The sequence below is a fragment of the Solanum pennellii genome, chromosome 10, assembly GCF_001406875.1.
Source record: "Solanum pennellii chromosome 10, SPENNV200".
In the NCBI taxonomy this organism is placed as follows: Eukaryota; Viridiplantae; Streptophyta; class Magnoliopsida; order Solanales; family Solanaceae; genus Solanum; species Solanum pennellii.
This window is the reverse complement of record NC_028646.1, coordinates 25064892-25080211: the sequence shown is the minus strand read 5'-3', so window position 1 is coordinate 25080211 and position 15320 is coordinate 25064892. Positions and strand designations below refer to the sequence as shown.

The following is a 15320-nucleotide window of genomic DNA, read 5'->3' as shown; positions in this document are numbered from 1 at the left end:
AGGCTCACATCTAAATGATGCTAGTCAACAAAAGATTCAAGGGGATCATTCAAAAGTTTAACCACATCAATTTCATTCTTGAAACACCAACACTATGCATCATGCTCATTGTGATTACTATTTAAGATATCGATATTGAACAAAATCTATTTTCAAATTATATCAATGAAAATATTAAGCATTTCATGATTTTAAAAACTCATGGGGTTGCATTAATCAAGAGAGAACAAATAATGAAGTAAGAACATATACTTTTTTCCAAAATAAAAGCACTATAATATAAACAAAACATCAAATTAAAAATTCAAAATACGAATAAAAAAATATAAGCAAAAAGGGGAATATTTGCACGAAGGCCCTTACCCCACTAAAAAAAAAGCAGTGTCCTCAATGCCAAGTAAAAGAATGCTAGGAGGTTGATATATAGATTCCCCCTAACAGGATACGTCTATTGAACACTCTCATCTGGAGTCTCTGGTGGAGAAACCTTAAGTGGGGGCATCTATGTCCGGCAATACGATCACGAGAAGCGACAAAGAAGGCTTAGCATGGGAAATGATACCTGGCTAAGAAATGGAAAATGGGGAAGTTTGGAATAAATCCACTGGACCCAACGCCTGAAGTCTCTCGGAGAGACCTCTCTAAGGTAGCCTAAATAATGAACTCCTCGGTCTTGTGCATCTCTGTCAAGGTCTCAACATTGATTTATTTTCTTTCTAGAAAAAAATATGATTTTTAAAGTGAAAAAACTTCTTATATTCTAAAATAAATAATATTACATACATAACTCTGATGTTTATTTTGTATTTGACTACACAAACACTAAAAATAATATGGAGATTAACAATTAAATTTAGTAATTTAAATAAAAATGAAAAAACAATGACTATATAATAGATATATTAGAAGTACAAAAGAATGTTGAGAGAAAGGAGTGAATTAGTGCACTTTTTTTAATGGACAACGCACAAGTACCCCCTAGACTATGACTGAAATTATAGCGACACACCTTAACTAAACTAAGGTCTTATTACGTCTCTGCACTTTTTTTTATATTTTTATACACCTTTTTAGCCTACATGGACTCCAAACATCTCTCACGTGCTTCACCTAAGTGGAGTTATGGAGTATGTCACGTAAGTCAAAAGGTGTACAAAATTACACAAAAAATGAGTTCAAGGAGTAATAAAACCTTAAATTAGTTAAGATGTGTCTCTGAGATTTCGATCATAAACTAAGGGGTACTTATGGCTTATCCATTTTTTAGAAATAAACTTAGAGTATTGTATATAAAACATTTATTTAAAAAAGAATCTGCATCTGTTGCTTTTTACTGTGACACACTTGTTTATTATAGTTGTTTATTTTTTACTGTGAGACAGTTATTTTTCTTACTATTCCTTTTTAGTGTGACATGATTACTAGAGAAAAGTTCAAAACTCTAAAATATTTGTGTGTGTTTAAACTCCCACTGAACTTCCTTTCCTACTTTATATATCTTTTCTGTTAATTTCATTTTTAAAAAAATATAATAATTATTCTCAACCCCTCTCCTATATATATAATTTAGATTTAGATTGACAAAGTTTAATGTATTACTTTTTGGTTAATTCAATTTATAAATAAAAATTTAAAACTACTTTATCAATACTACACAGATATAGACATTTCAGTTATCTTTTCATGAGTACCTATAATTAGGTGCATTTTTTAGGAAAACATTACGTATGTAACTATTGTTAAAATTGAATTTTTAAAAAACCAATAAAAACTTAAATTGGAGCAATCAATATGGGCTAATTCAATCCATTCGGATTAACTTATACAAGCTTTAAATTTTACGGATTATGTCGGATTAGTCCATTTTGTGTGGGCAAGAAAATGGCGGCCAGACCAGCCTTCTTTTTTTAAAGTATATTTTTTTTTATTTTTTGAATCAAATTATAATTTAATAATATCATCATAAATATCAACAAGACAATATTACATGGTGTTAGTGTTATGCCTTGTTAATCAAATCTACAAATAAAATTATCTTTATAATATTTATTAATTTTGATTTCATGTAAAAGCATAAATAGCTAAGCAGAAACATTAACTTAATTATTTTCAATGATCATATGATAAAACACAAAAATTATGACAATATTTCATAGGCTATAGCCTATTTAGTGATTTTCTAGAGATTTTAGGGAGTTTTTGTTTTATTTAGTACATATTTTATAAATATAATTTGCATTTAAATTGTAATATTTCAAACTTAAAACAAATTTTGAGTTCAGACTCTTGTTATTTTTAATACTCTATTTTATTTTTAATTTTTAATTAACCCTATCCATATTCAACCCCCACAAATCGACAGGCTTATTCAACCCGTGCAAAAATTAGCAATTAAGTCATAATATCTAACATATTTTGTCAAAATAACAACACTTTAAAATGTTTATTTAAAATGTCAGATGACAACATTTTAGAAAATAATATGTATTAAGATTTTAGTATTTAAAATTAATTTTATTTATGAAAATAGTCATATATTGGACCAAATTCTAAGTCAATGAGTCACTAATACCCATTAACCTTCTTTTATCACCTTTAACGTTTCTACCCCACCTTTCACATTTCTACCCGATTTTCACGTTTTTAATTCTTTTTTTTCAAGGTGCTCACAAATTGTTCATCAAAATATATATTTTACTTCAATAAATTTTCTCTATTGTTAAACGAAATCTATTTATTAATTCAAGCAAATTTCTCGATTGACAAGGTAATTTTTATTATTTATTTAGACTTATTTTGATTTGCTATTTAAAATCACTGATTATGGTGTATATTTCGGATTCTATAGATTATGGATTTCAATATCATTTATGATTTATATTTCACATTGAATATATTATAGATTTTTCTCCAAATTTTTTTTTATTTTTATGCAAGTTTGTTTACATATTCATCTAATATTTATATATCTCAGATCTTTTATCGATTAAACAATTTTTTTATTTTTTTCTGATTTTGTTTTAATATTTCAGATTTATTAGAATCTACAAAGCCATTCACATGTTTATTTTGTTTGATTTTTAATACATTTATATTTGCTTTTAGGGTCTTAGATTCGGAGAAAGCATTTGTATGTCTACAATGTTTGAATTAACAGATTGTTTATGTATTCATTTGATCTATAAACATGTTTGTATTTCCTTCTTAAAAATCTACAGTTATGACGTATCGTGATATGTATAATAGCGGGGGATTATGGAACAAAAAATAAATTCACTTGGTTTCAGACTGGGTAAAACCCAAGGTCATGATCATTCCCTTTGGTTTTCACAACCCAAAAATTATTTGTATACATCTTAATTGTACGCTAAAAATTTTGTATTTTATTGGGTATTCATTCATTATTTTAATATCAATTTATATGTAAACAAGTTTATATTTCTCTTTTGTTTTGTATTCAACCTAATTATATACCAACATATTTTGTATTGTATGTGCCTACTTTACGTTTAAAAGTCACTTTATATTTCAAATGAAGAGAATATTTCTTTTGTATTCACAAATTTATATTCATTCTCACTTTATATTTATAACTTTGTATGTTTATCTTAGTTTTGTAATCATATATTGTCAACATATAGTTCATGATCGATTAATAGTTTGTATTTTACCTTTCAAAGTCACTTTGTATTTCAAATGAAGAAAGTATTTTTTTTTGTATTCACAACTTTATATTCAATCTTACTTTGTATTTATAACTTAAGAAAATGCACAAGTACCCCCCAGAGTATGACTAAAATCTCAGAGACACACCATAACTATTTTAAGGTCCTATTACCCCACTGCACTTTTTTTTTTTGTAATTTTGTGCACCTTTTTTACTTACTCGGCATCGAAATATCTCTCGCGTGCCTCAATTGCGTGGAGTCACAGAGTTTGCCACGTAAAACAAAAGGTATATAAAAAAAATTAAGTTCAGGGAGGTAATAGGACCCTATTTAATTAAGGTGTGTCTCTGGGATTTTGGTCATAGTCTAGGGGAGTACTTCTGCATTGTCCCTTTATAACTTAGTATCTTCATTTCACTTTTGTATTCATATATTGTTGCATTCAACATATAGTTCATGATCAATTAGTTACATTAACTTAATGAAGTATAAATTATTGTATACATTCAAAAAGAAAAAACAGTTACTAAACTAAAAAAAATTATTCGTTATACATCACAATTTCGACACAAAATACCCAAAAAAAGTTATAAATCCCAACACATACAAAGATTTCACTGATTCAATCATGAAAAAAAACTCTTGTACGCGACATATACGAGTATCTCATCCAAACAAATAAAAAAGTAGAAAAAATACCTAATTATTTTTTGATTATTCAATGGATGCGATAAATTTATAGTCGTCAATTTTAAAAATTTTCGTTTCAAAAATATGTCGTATTTAACTTGAAGAGGCTTTGAAAAATTCTATTTAAAAAGTATGTCATGTTCAACTTGAAGAAATTGTGAAAGCTACCAGATAAATGATTCGGAAGATGAACTAAATTATTTTAATTTTTTTCTGTATTTTTAGGAAGAAAGCAAAAAAACACTCGACAGAAAGATGGTTATTTTATGATCTTTTCAATATCTACTAATTTGTATTTAAAATCGTTTTTGCTTTTTTTTTTGAATTTTTTTGTTTCATGATTTTCTCTCTATTATTAAGTATTTGTATTCTTTTAAATCAATCAAAATAAAATAAATACATAACTAATTTCTTAACAAATTAAAATAATGACATTTTTAATAAATTATGAAACTATTGCTAAGGAGTTTCATGAAAGCTAAAATATGGTTGTTTTGAAAAATTTCCCCTAATTATGATTTTTTTAAAAAGTAAAAAGTTTTCGTAATAGTATAAAAAACTTGTCTTAACGCTTACAACTTTTATTTTTATTTTCAAACGTGAAATAAATTTTAATAATTCATAATTATGTTTATTTATATAGTTTCTTAGTAATTTTTTAATTTTGTATCATGGCATTTTATTTATTTCCAATCGAATTGTTAATTCGTTGTTTATTAATTTTTTTTTATTGTAGTTTTTTTTCTAAATGTACCAAATAACTTGTAAGCAAAAGAAAATAAAGCATTTTAATAATTATGCAATGTATATGTAGTAATTGCTTCTTATTTTTATAAAAATAGAGCTTATATCTATTATATTTTTTATTCTAAACAGATTACATTAATTGTGTTACATATCCTGATTTATCATTTAACATCTAATAAGATAATGTTGAATCTTCGATAACTTTAAATAAAAATTGAGATTACTTAATAATTTTTTAAAAGCAAATTAAATCATATATACTCATTTCTATATTATTAAAGTTGTGATCGTTACTAATTTATCTTGTGCTAGAATTAAATTTTTCTTTTATGCAAAAAAAAACTTGATTTATACGGTGTGGAAATTTATTAAATTCTAAAATAAATATTTATAAATACATGTCCTTGGTGTTTATTTTATACTCCAAGGATTTAATCTCACTTTTTGTATTTGACTACACAAACACTAAAAATAAAATGGAGATTAGCAATTAAATTTAGTAATTTAAACAAAAATGAAAAATTTACGAATATATAGAAGAGATAAATTAAAGAAGAGAAAAATAAACAGAGATACAAAAGAAAGTTGAGAGAAAGGTATGCAATTAGTTTTCTTTTTTTAAAAATAAATAAAAATAAATTAGGTAGTATATATAAAACATTTTTTTACCGTGACACAATTATTCTTATAACTATTTTTGTTCACCGTGACACAATTTAGAAACGTGCAAAACTCTAAATCATTTATGTGTGGATAAACTTGCATTGAACTTCCTTTCCTATTTTTTTTAATGAAAAATATAATAATTACTTACGTGTGCGTGCACAAGGCATATTATACGTACATGTTAAAAAAAAAGATAACACATACAGGGATGGAGCTATAACTATCGAGAGTTTAACTAATCATCCTTTATCAAAAATTACACATATAGAAAGATCAAATTTTAGATTTAAGGAATAAATAATTAATATTAAATAACTTTGAAATAAACTCTTCCATGACACAATGGTAAAGCTTGTTCATTTCCACCCTTGTTCCACATAGTGCACAATTGTTTTGATTTTATTTTGAGAGCAGAATACAACCTCACACGCTATTATCATGTTCCTCAAATTTCTTAATTATAAATATTAAAAATTTTAATAAAATAGAGTAACATATATGAATAAAATAATTTAGTTTTGAATATTCAGAATGGATAATGCATAAGTATTCTACTAGCCTATAATCGAAATATCAGAGATACATCTAAACATAACTAAGATTCTATTGCCCTTCTGAACTCATTTTATTCATATTATTGTGCACCTTTTATGCTGATGTGAAACCTTCGACCATCCAAGTTGGTTGTGTTTGTACACACTCGTCTGTCATGTGTATAAATAATTTTCTTTTAATTAAAAATTATTTTTTAAAAGAAATAAAAATATTTCTTAATTTTTTTAAAATAATATTTCGTAATTTTTATTAAAAAAAACAAATTTTTAATTTTTTTAAAGAAAAATATTCTTATTTTTTTATTTGTATTTAAATTAAGTTAACATTTTTTTACCTTGTATTGAAACTCTTTTTTTCTAACATTCATTTTTTTCTCTTTTATTTTTATATTGAGTTTTTTTTTGTCTTTCGTGTTGAATTGATTTCAAATGTCAATATTTAAAATAAGTTAAATTTGAATGAATGTCAAAATAAGTGAAGAAAATCAAATACAACATAAAAATATTAAAACATTAAAATTAAAGGGCACTTTTGATTTTATTTTTAAATACTCAAAATTTATTAAAAATAATTAGAAGTGAAAAGATAATATATTAATTAAAAAAATTTAAAGTGAAAAGAAATTAAAATAAATATTTTACAATGAAAGAAACAACAATAATTAAATATATACTATGAGTTTTATTATTAATAAATATGTCAACTAACTAATTACAAAGTGACCAATTAAAAAAAGGCATGTGCCCAATTTGTGCACTCATCACTTGCCTTCAACGGAGTGTGCACACTCTCTATGACATGTCAGCATTTGTGGTGTATTTATTCCATTTTAAATTATTTTAGGGGGAAAGGGTAATAAGACTCTAGTTAAGTTTAGGTGTGTCTCTGGAATTTCAGTCATAGTTCAGAGGGATACTTATGCATTTTCTCTATTTAGAAATCAAGTATTGCTAATTTTTATCTAGGATATAATGCACTTTTGAATGGTGAAAACAAAAAAAGTCAATATTGTACATTAAAAATTTGTGTGTATATATGTTAACTTTAAACCCAAATCTAAAATCAATACATGCGTTTTTTTTGTGTGTGTGATTTATGTTTCATAAAGCTAGACGCACTTGTTCTATCAATATTTCACTTTTAAAGTAAGGGAAAATGCACAAATACCCTCTCAACCTATGCTCGAAATTCCAGAGACACTCTTATACTATACTAAGGTCCTATTACCCCCCTGAACTTATTTTATAAGTAATTTTCTACCCATTTTCGGCCTACGTGACACTAGCTTGAAAAAAAAATTCAACCAACGTTGGGCCCACAAGATAGTGCCATGTAAACCAAAAGGGGTAGAAAATTATTAATAAAATAAGTTCAGGGAGGTAATAGGACCTTAGTATAGTATAAGTGTGTCTCTGAGATTTCTGGCATAGATTGAGGGGATACTTGTGCATTATTCCTTAAAGTAATAATCATATACTTTTATCATATAAAATCAATGCATCAAAAAGAAGAGTTAGTGTTAAATTTATTTGTTAATGATAATTATTCTTTGATTTTTTAAAACAATTTTAAATTTATTTTTTTGATAATTAATATTTTATGGTAATTACTAATTATTGTTTTTTATGACAATTAGTTTAAATTTATTTTTTGATTATTAATTTATTTTTTAATGGCAATCTTCTTTTTTCTTTTTGCTACACATGACACTTATATTTCTCCAATTACATATAGTTTTTTTTTTCAAATGTATCCCAATTGTTTTACTTCTATATAGATAAACCTATTTTTTCCAAATATTTTTTACACTATTAATAATCAAACACAATTTCAACTACAATTTTTCTTGTAGATAAATTGACAAGACTATTCGTTTGTATGTGATAACTTAGTCTATGAATATAATTAGTGTGTAATAACTTATCTATGAAGATAATTGATGTGAAATATTAATTTTTTTAAGCAAAAAATTGATTATAGATTTCAAATGAGTTAGTGAAGTTTGAGTGATTTTACTAGTTTATAAATTAAGAAAATGCAGAAAATGCATCATCATCAATTTTTTCATAAAATAATTTTGGTCAAAGAATTATGACCATACTAGTTTATAAATTAAGAATGCAGAAAATGCCATCATCATCAAATTTTTCATAAAATAATTTTGGTCAAAGAATTATGAACCACAATATGCACGTGCACAATTTGTGACATGAAATTCTTGTGCAATAGTGTCTGTTGTCTCTTTTCTTTCTATTAATAATTGGATTAAAAAAAATTAAAGCATGTTTTGATATCCCTTTTCAACCAAAATAATCTAGTGGCTCAAAATGTATCACCGTCACAGCCAGAACCCAAATATGAAAAATAGACAAATAATAATTGGACCACATACATCTGGACATTAGATTATTATTGTTATTATTATTATTATTATTATTATTATTATTATTATTATTATTATTTAAAAATCAAATAGCTTTTCAGAATCGAAGCATCAATATTCTGATTACATTGATTGATATTTTTCACTATTTTATCTAGTATGTGATGGAGGTTTTTAATTTTAATTTTAACTTTTATGTTTGATTGGTAAAATATTTGAAAAATAATATTTTTTAGGAAAAATAAGTTACTTAAAATGAGAAAAATGATTTTCCTAATAGATAGGATCGATTCAACAATATTGAGGACCTAAACCAAAATTTAAAAGAGGGACTTTAATATATATAACTTTTTTTTATATATATACTTTTATTTGAATATACTTTTCTAGCTATTTTATATGCAAACAATGAAGCATTAAGTATTGTTTTATAATCAATTTGTTTTAGTAAATCATTTTCAAATGATACAATAGCTAATTCATTCTATCTTTCTTGAGAGTTGAGACATTGTTGATCTTAAAGAAGATTCAATCAATTTTAATTTCGAAAAAACTTCTTTCGGATGAGGCAACGGTTACAGGGACTGTTAACATTATTATATAAGCGATATGTGTATTTGAAAAAGAATCAAGTCTTTTTATTTGATTGAGTATTTTCATTAGATCATTATCTTCTAGCTACTTGTATTATTCCTCTTAACACTTTTAATTCAAAAAATAAATCTAAACCATCAATAACAGAATAACTATTACTTGTTAAAGAAAACTCAGATCAAACACATTTTAAAAATCTCATCATTTAGAAATCTCGGTATTTTACAACTAAATAAGAGTTTTTTTTTTCATATACTTCAATTGGTTCAAATCTATTTTGAAATGAAAAATAGTTTGATCTTCTATACATATATATAGTAATGGCTGGGCTAAAAAGTGAAAACTAAAAATAGTTTTATCTATATTTTCATCAAATTATATTTTACGAAATTCAGGTTTATATTCATCTCATATGTAATTTCCTCAGTAGAAATTATAGCACTCATAATACATATAATTTTTTTTTAAAAAAAAATTAGCATACATAAGTAATTGTTTTTTTTTTTAAAAATAGGATCCCAAGCTATGACTTTAATAGCCCGGAGATTAAGACGGTCTTGGAAAACAAGAAAAATAGGAAAAACAAGTTGTGTATGTGGTATTCAAAATTTATCATCTCCTCTCCCACCAACCTAATCCCCAAATGCATGTCTTCATATATCGTATTTTGCTCGATAACATAATAATCCACTGGCTTACATGTCCAGCTTGGGTCGTGCACAGGCTGTAGCATTTCGTGGTCATTTTTTGGCCAAAAACAAATAGTTTGATCATAAAACGTGGGAGAAAAATAAGGCACATGCAACAAGTTTAATTTGTGGCATTATGAATTATAAGTTTTGGAAACGTTACAGCTAGTAAATGAGGCATGTTTTAGTTCTATGTTCATCCCAACCAGTCTCGTGGGTACATCCACAATTTAACATTTTTCTTTATATGTAAACCATGACCCCTTTATTCTCATTGTTTCAATTTTAACATATTATAATTCTATAAGTGGAAAAAGATTCCACTTTGTAAATGAACAAAATTGTTAGTAGTAATCAATTTTTGCCTTGCCCCTTTAAACTCTTCTTAGTAAGGTTTGAAACCCTACACAAAGGGTTGTCACTTGTCTAGCAGTTCGTCCACATCTTTAAATTGGTTTATGTACTCCAATATCAAGTTTGGAGATGATAAAAAATTCTAGAGTACATCCAACTATTGTAGAGTATAAGTAATTAAGCCGAAAATCCCGAATGGAATACCATAAATTTAATTTGATTTGTAAAAACTACTTATAATCAATATATAACTAGTGTAGAATTCTCACTAACATTTTTTTTTAATATAAGACTTGATATGAGAAGCCCTGGATAGAGCTCTAATTCCTTTATATCATATCTAAACCTGTCAATTGGGCTAGCCTGTTCTGTTTCCTACATTAAGGCCGGCCCGTTAAAGGTTGGCGTTCGATAAGGTCCAGACCAGCAGCCGGCCTCCTATATTCGTGGGGTGAGTTGGTCTGGATTAATTTCACCTCAGGCTGGTAAGGCCGGTCTGTAATGAGACTGGTACGTTGCCCACTGGTGCAGCAACCCGGACAACCCTAGTAATTTTTTTAATTTTTTTTTGTTGAAATATCTGTTGGGCTTGGGGCCACTTTTTCAGTAAGTGGAACAACTATGAGTCAATTTGTATTAGGAAAAATTTTCAAAATGTCAATATTTTAACATTTAAGAGGGTTCATTAACAATACTTTTAATATTTAATAGAAATGTCAAAATTTAAGTTTGTTATGTATTTTATTTATGTTCTTATTATTTGTTTTATTTAGAAAAAATACAATTTTTATATAACAGATTGAGAGGAATTTAGGGGAGATAATTATTTTTAAAAAGGAACAAATATTAAAAGTTTCATCAGTTACATCAAAAATATACCAACTTTCATCTTTTCATCTGTTTCTTCTTTTTTTCATCATGTTATAAAAAACACTCTTTTCTCCATTTTTCTAAAATAATTCAATATCTGATTTTCTTAAATCTTTTTTTTCTAAACACTTTTATCAAACAAAATAAATATCCAATTTTCACTAATTATTGTTATGAAAATCACGAAATTAAAGAAGTACCACATCTATAAAATTTGAATATCAATTTTTCACTTATTATTGTTATGAAAATCATATAATCAAAAAATATAATATCTCATTCTCACTAATTATTATTATGAAACTTTATGATAATACATTATAGTTTTATCTATTAAATTTAAATTTTTTTAATTTAGAAACTAGAACACCTAAAGTTTTATCTGTATTTGGCATACATTTCTTTTTGTTTTATTTTTTAAAATTTTGTATCCTTGCTTAAATTGTATTTATTCCAATATGTATACCGTTTGTATTAGTATCTATTCTAGTTTCCATGTTGTATTTTGTATAATGAAGCTTGTATTTCTTTATTTGTATTCATTCCAATATGTATGTCAAATAAATATGTAGTTATTTAAGAAATGCATTTGTATTCGTATATTTTTTCACTGTGTATTTATTTTTCTTTTCAAATCTTGTTTCCTTTTCTAAGTCGTATTCTTTCCAATATGTATATTATTTGTATTTGTATTCGAATACAAATAAACTAATAGAAAGTTGTTTTTCTTATAAATAAAATACATAACTAGTTGACATACAATTGGATGAATACAAATTAGGGACAAACACAAGATTCATAAATCATGCAACATGAAATTTTTAATAAATACAAATATTGGTAGTATACATAGTGATTTGAATACAAATTGAGAAAGCATATCAAATTCTAAAAACAAAATATTAATACAAAAAAACTAATGGAAAATTATTCGACAACTATTCGATCTTCGTCGTCTTTTTCTAGATCCTCACGAGTAGACGAAGATTCTACATTTGCGTTCTGAATTTTGAGGAAGGTTTTGCACACACTGAGTCTTGTAAATGTTCTAACCCACTTTCTTCCCTCATTTTAGCAGCGGATCATACATTATACACTATTTGTTGTGTAATAAAAATAAATTAAAGGATGAAAAATCACTAGAAATTGGCTGATTAAGTTGAATACCTCTATTAAGCCTCTTGAATTCAGTCATTAGAGAGTAAGCCATAACGAAAATTGAAAAATACGAACAACATTTTTTTAAGATTTAAACAAAAACAAAATCAGAAAAGAAATATGAAAATAGGATAAAAATTGGGGATACCTTAATCAAAGGAATTCTTGTTGATCCAATTTTTGAAAAAAAAAACAACCGAAATATATGGCAGAAAATTATTTGCAACTTGAATGTTGGAGAAAAATAAAAAAAGATAAACATGAGAGAGAAAAAAATTTAAATGGGTGAGAGAATTAAAAATTTGAAAAGATAAATATGAGAGAGAATGTTTTTTTTAAAAAAAATATAAAAGTAATTGAAAAGGGGAGATAAATTAGGAGGATAATTGGGATACATAAATTTTTAAAATAATAACATTTTTGACATTATTAGTAATATTTATAAAGTATGGATTTTTTTAATAAATATGTTATTTTTTTTGACTAGTTTACTAATTTTTCCTTTGTATTAATGTTAAGAAAAAATCACACTACACATATATTTAAGAGACTTACTTTTTAAATATACTACTTATAACAATTTAATCGCGAGTTATAGCATATCATTTTTTATTTATAAATTAATTTATTTTAGTTTATTAAAAAATTAGTCTTTTGTAATTATATTTTATAATGTAATTAATAGGTGATATAAATAAAAACACAATAGAGAATCAATCATAATTATCTAGAACACATTTTTAGGGATTTTTTATTTTTCAAATATAGAATCAATCATTATTCTCTAGCACACACTTTTAGGGATCTTTTACTTTTTAAATACATTTTTTTATTACGACGCATAAAATATCCATCACCATCATGTTTCTATCTATTTCACATGCCAACACAGTACTATCGCCCACCCCCACGTTCAAAAGGTAAGAATTGCTCTCTCACCATATTCACTTTCTTCTGCACTGTTCAACCGTAAATCTCTCTTTCACCATATTCTTCTTTGTTAACTCAAAAGAGAATCAAATCTTCTTCAAAGTACTAAGAAACTAGATAAATATGTCGAAAAACAATCCTAATAAGAGCCCCAGATTAGTAAATCTGAAATTTAATGTTGAAATCAAGACTCCAACTGTTAACATATTGACTCACACGCCTTCGAACAATAAGAATACAAATTCGGCGAGAAAGAGTGTTACCCCTCAAAGAAAGAAACAAAATCCAGAAAAGGAGAATAAAAGAGAAGCAAAGAAAATTGCTAGTCCTCTAAATCAAAAGAAACAGAAGAGAAAAGGAAAAATGGTGGAACTCCCTTCGAATTCACACTCTGATTTTATAAGTGAGGAAAAAATAAAAAGATAAAAAAAATAACAAATGTCCATATGGGTCAATCATCATAATCCTCCAAAAGAAGATCAATAATGAAAGATGACTCGTAAATTCCAATGTCAAACAAGGGCAAAAAAAAATTGTTTGGGTAAATTTTTATTTAAATTATTTTATCAATTATTTAATTTTTATTTTTTATTTATTTTTTAATAATTTATGTTTAGTTATCATTATTTTTTCTTTGAATTTGATATATGGTATGATTGAATAAATTGAATTTTATTATTATTTTGTATTTGTTTAGTTGTATAAATATTATATGAAATTTGAATGATATAAATTATGGTATATATTTAATTGTTAAAAAATTATCTGAATGAGTATATTTTTTTGTATAAAATTGGTATGATTTCTAGTATTAATGTATACATGTATTTGTATAAAGTTGATGTAATTTTGGTGTCTGTTTTCTCACATATGTATCAATTTTGTTGTAAAGAAATGAAGTTGATGAAATGCTACACTGTTTAGTAGAATTTTTTTCCCAAACCATCTCTGCATGCATATGATATTGACATGAAGTTTGTTTAAGCTGACATGAAATTGGTATGATTTATGTATATATATGTACATTTATCACAAGTATGGAGAACCATGAATGATGATGGTGCAATTAGTAAGAGTAAAGCAACTGAAACTGTTGCGAACAAACTTGGTGGACTCTGCATAGCAAATGGACATGCTCCAGATACAATCAATTATCCTACATCAAAACTACATAAATCAAATTTGAAATAATTGATTGCGGCCTAGACTCTTATTTATTATATGTTTTATAATTCTTGGATTATGCATATTTCTTTTTACTAAAATTTGAAATTGATTTATGTACTCCAATATCAAGTTGGAAATAATAAACAATTCTAGAGTACATCCAACTATTGTAAAGTACAAGTAATTAAGCGAAAATCCTAACTGGAATACCATAATCCAATTTTAGTTTGTGAAGAAAACAATTTATAATCAATATATAACTAGTGTAGAATTCTCACTAACAATTTTTCTTATATAAGACTTGATATGAGTAGCTCATGCTCGATAGAGCTCTAATTCCTTCATATCAGATCTAAACCTGTCATTAAGGTCGGCCCGTTAAAGGCTGGCGTTCGGTAAGGTCCAGACCAGCAGTCGGTCCCCGATATTCGTGGGGTGAGTCGGTCCGAATTATTTTCACCCCAGGCCTGTAAAGCTGGTATGGAAAGAGATTGGTACGTTACCCGCCGGTGCTTCAACCCGAACAACCCTAGTAATTTTTTAAAATTTTTTGTTGATATATCTACTGGGCCTGGACCACTTTATCAGAAAGTGGAACAACTATAAGTCAATTTGTATTAATGTTAATACGAGTGAACTGAAAAATGTGATTTGAAATACGTAGATAATTTATTAAACATAAATAATTTTAATATTGTAACTTTGTATGTTTTAAATTTAATTTTATCAATATATTAATAAAGTGAAAGTCTAATTGAATCTTTGCATTTTTTAGTTTCTTATTTCATAAAATTAATAGTCACTATAATAAGTCAATTATATTAACTAGTATATATATCTATATATATA

The 15320-nt window shown here is 26.0% G+C and overlaps 1 long non-coding RNA gene and 1 pseudogene across 1 annotated transcript; both read left to right on the top strand.

Moving 5' to 3' along the window:
* The first annotated feature begins 2691 nt into the window (after window positions 1-2691).
* Window positions 2692-3488, top strand: LOC114074204. Its single transcript, XR_003574651.1, has 2 exons — window positions 2692-2767; window positions 3219-3488. It is a non-coding gene; the product is annotated as an uncharacterized LOC114074204 (long non-coding RNA).
* A 9939-nt stretch (window positions 3489-13427) lies between these two features.
* Window positions 13428-15320, top strand: part of LOC107001156 — a 5620-nt pseudogene continuing 3727 nt past the window's right edge.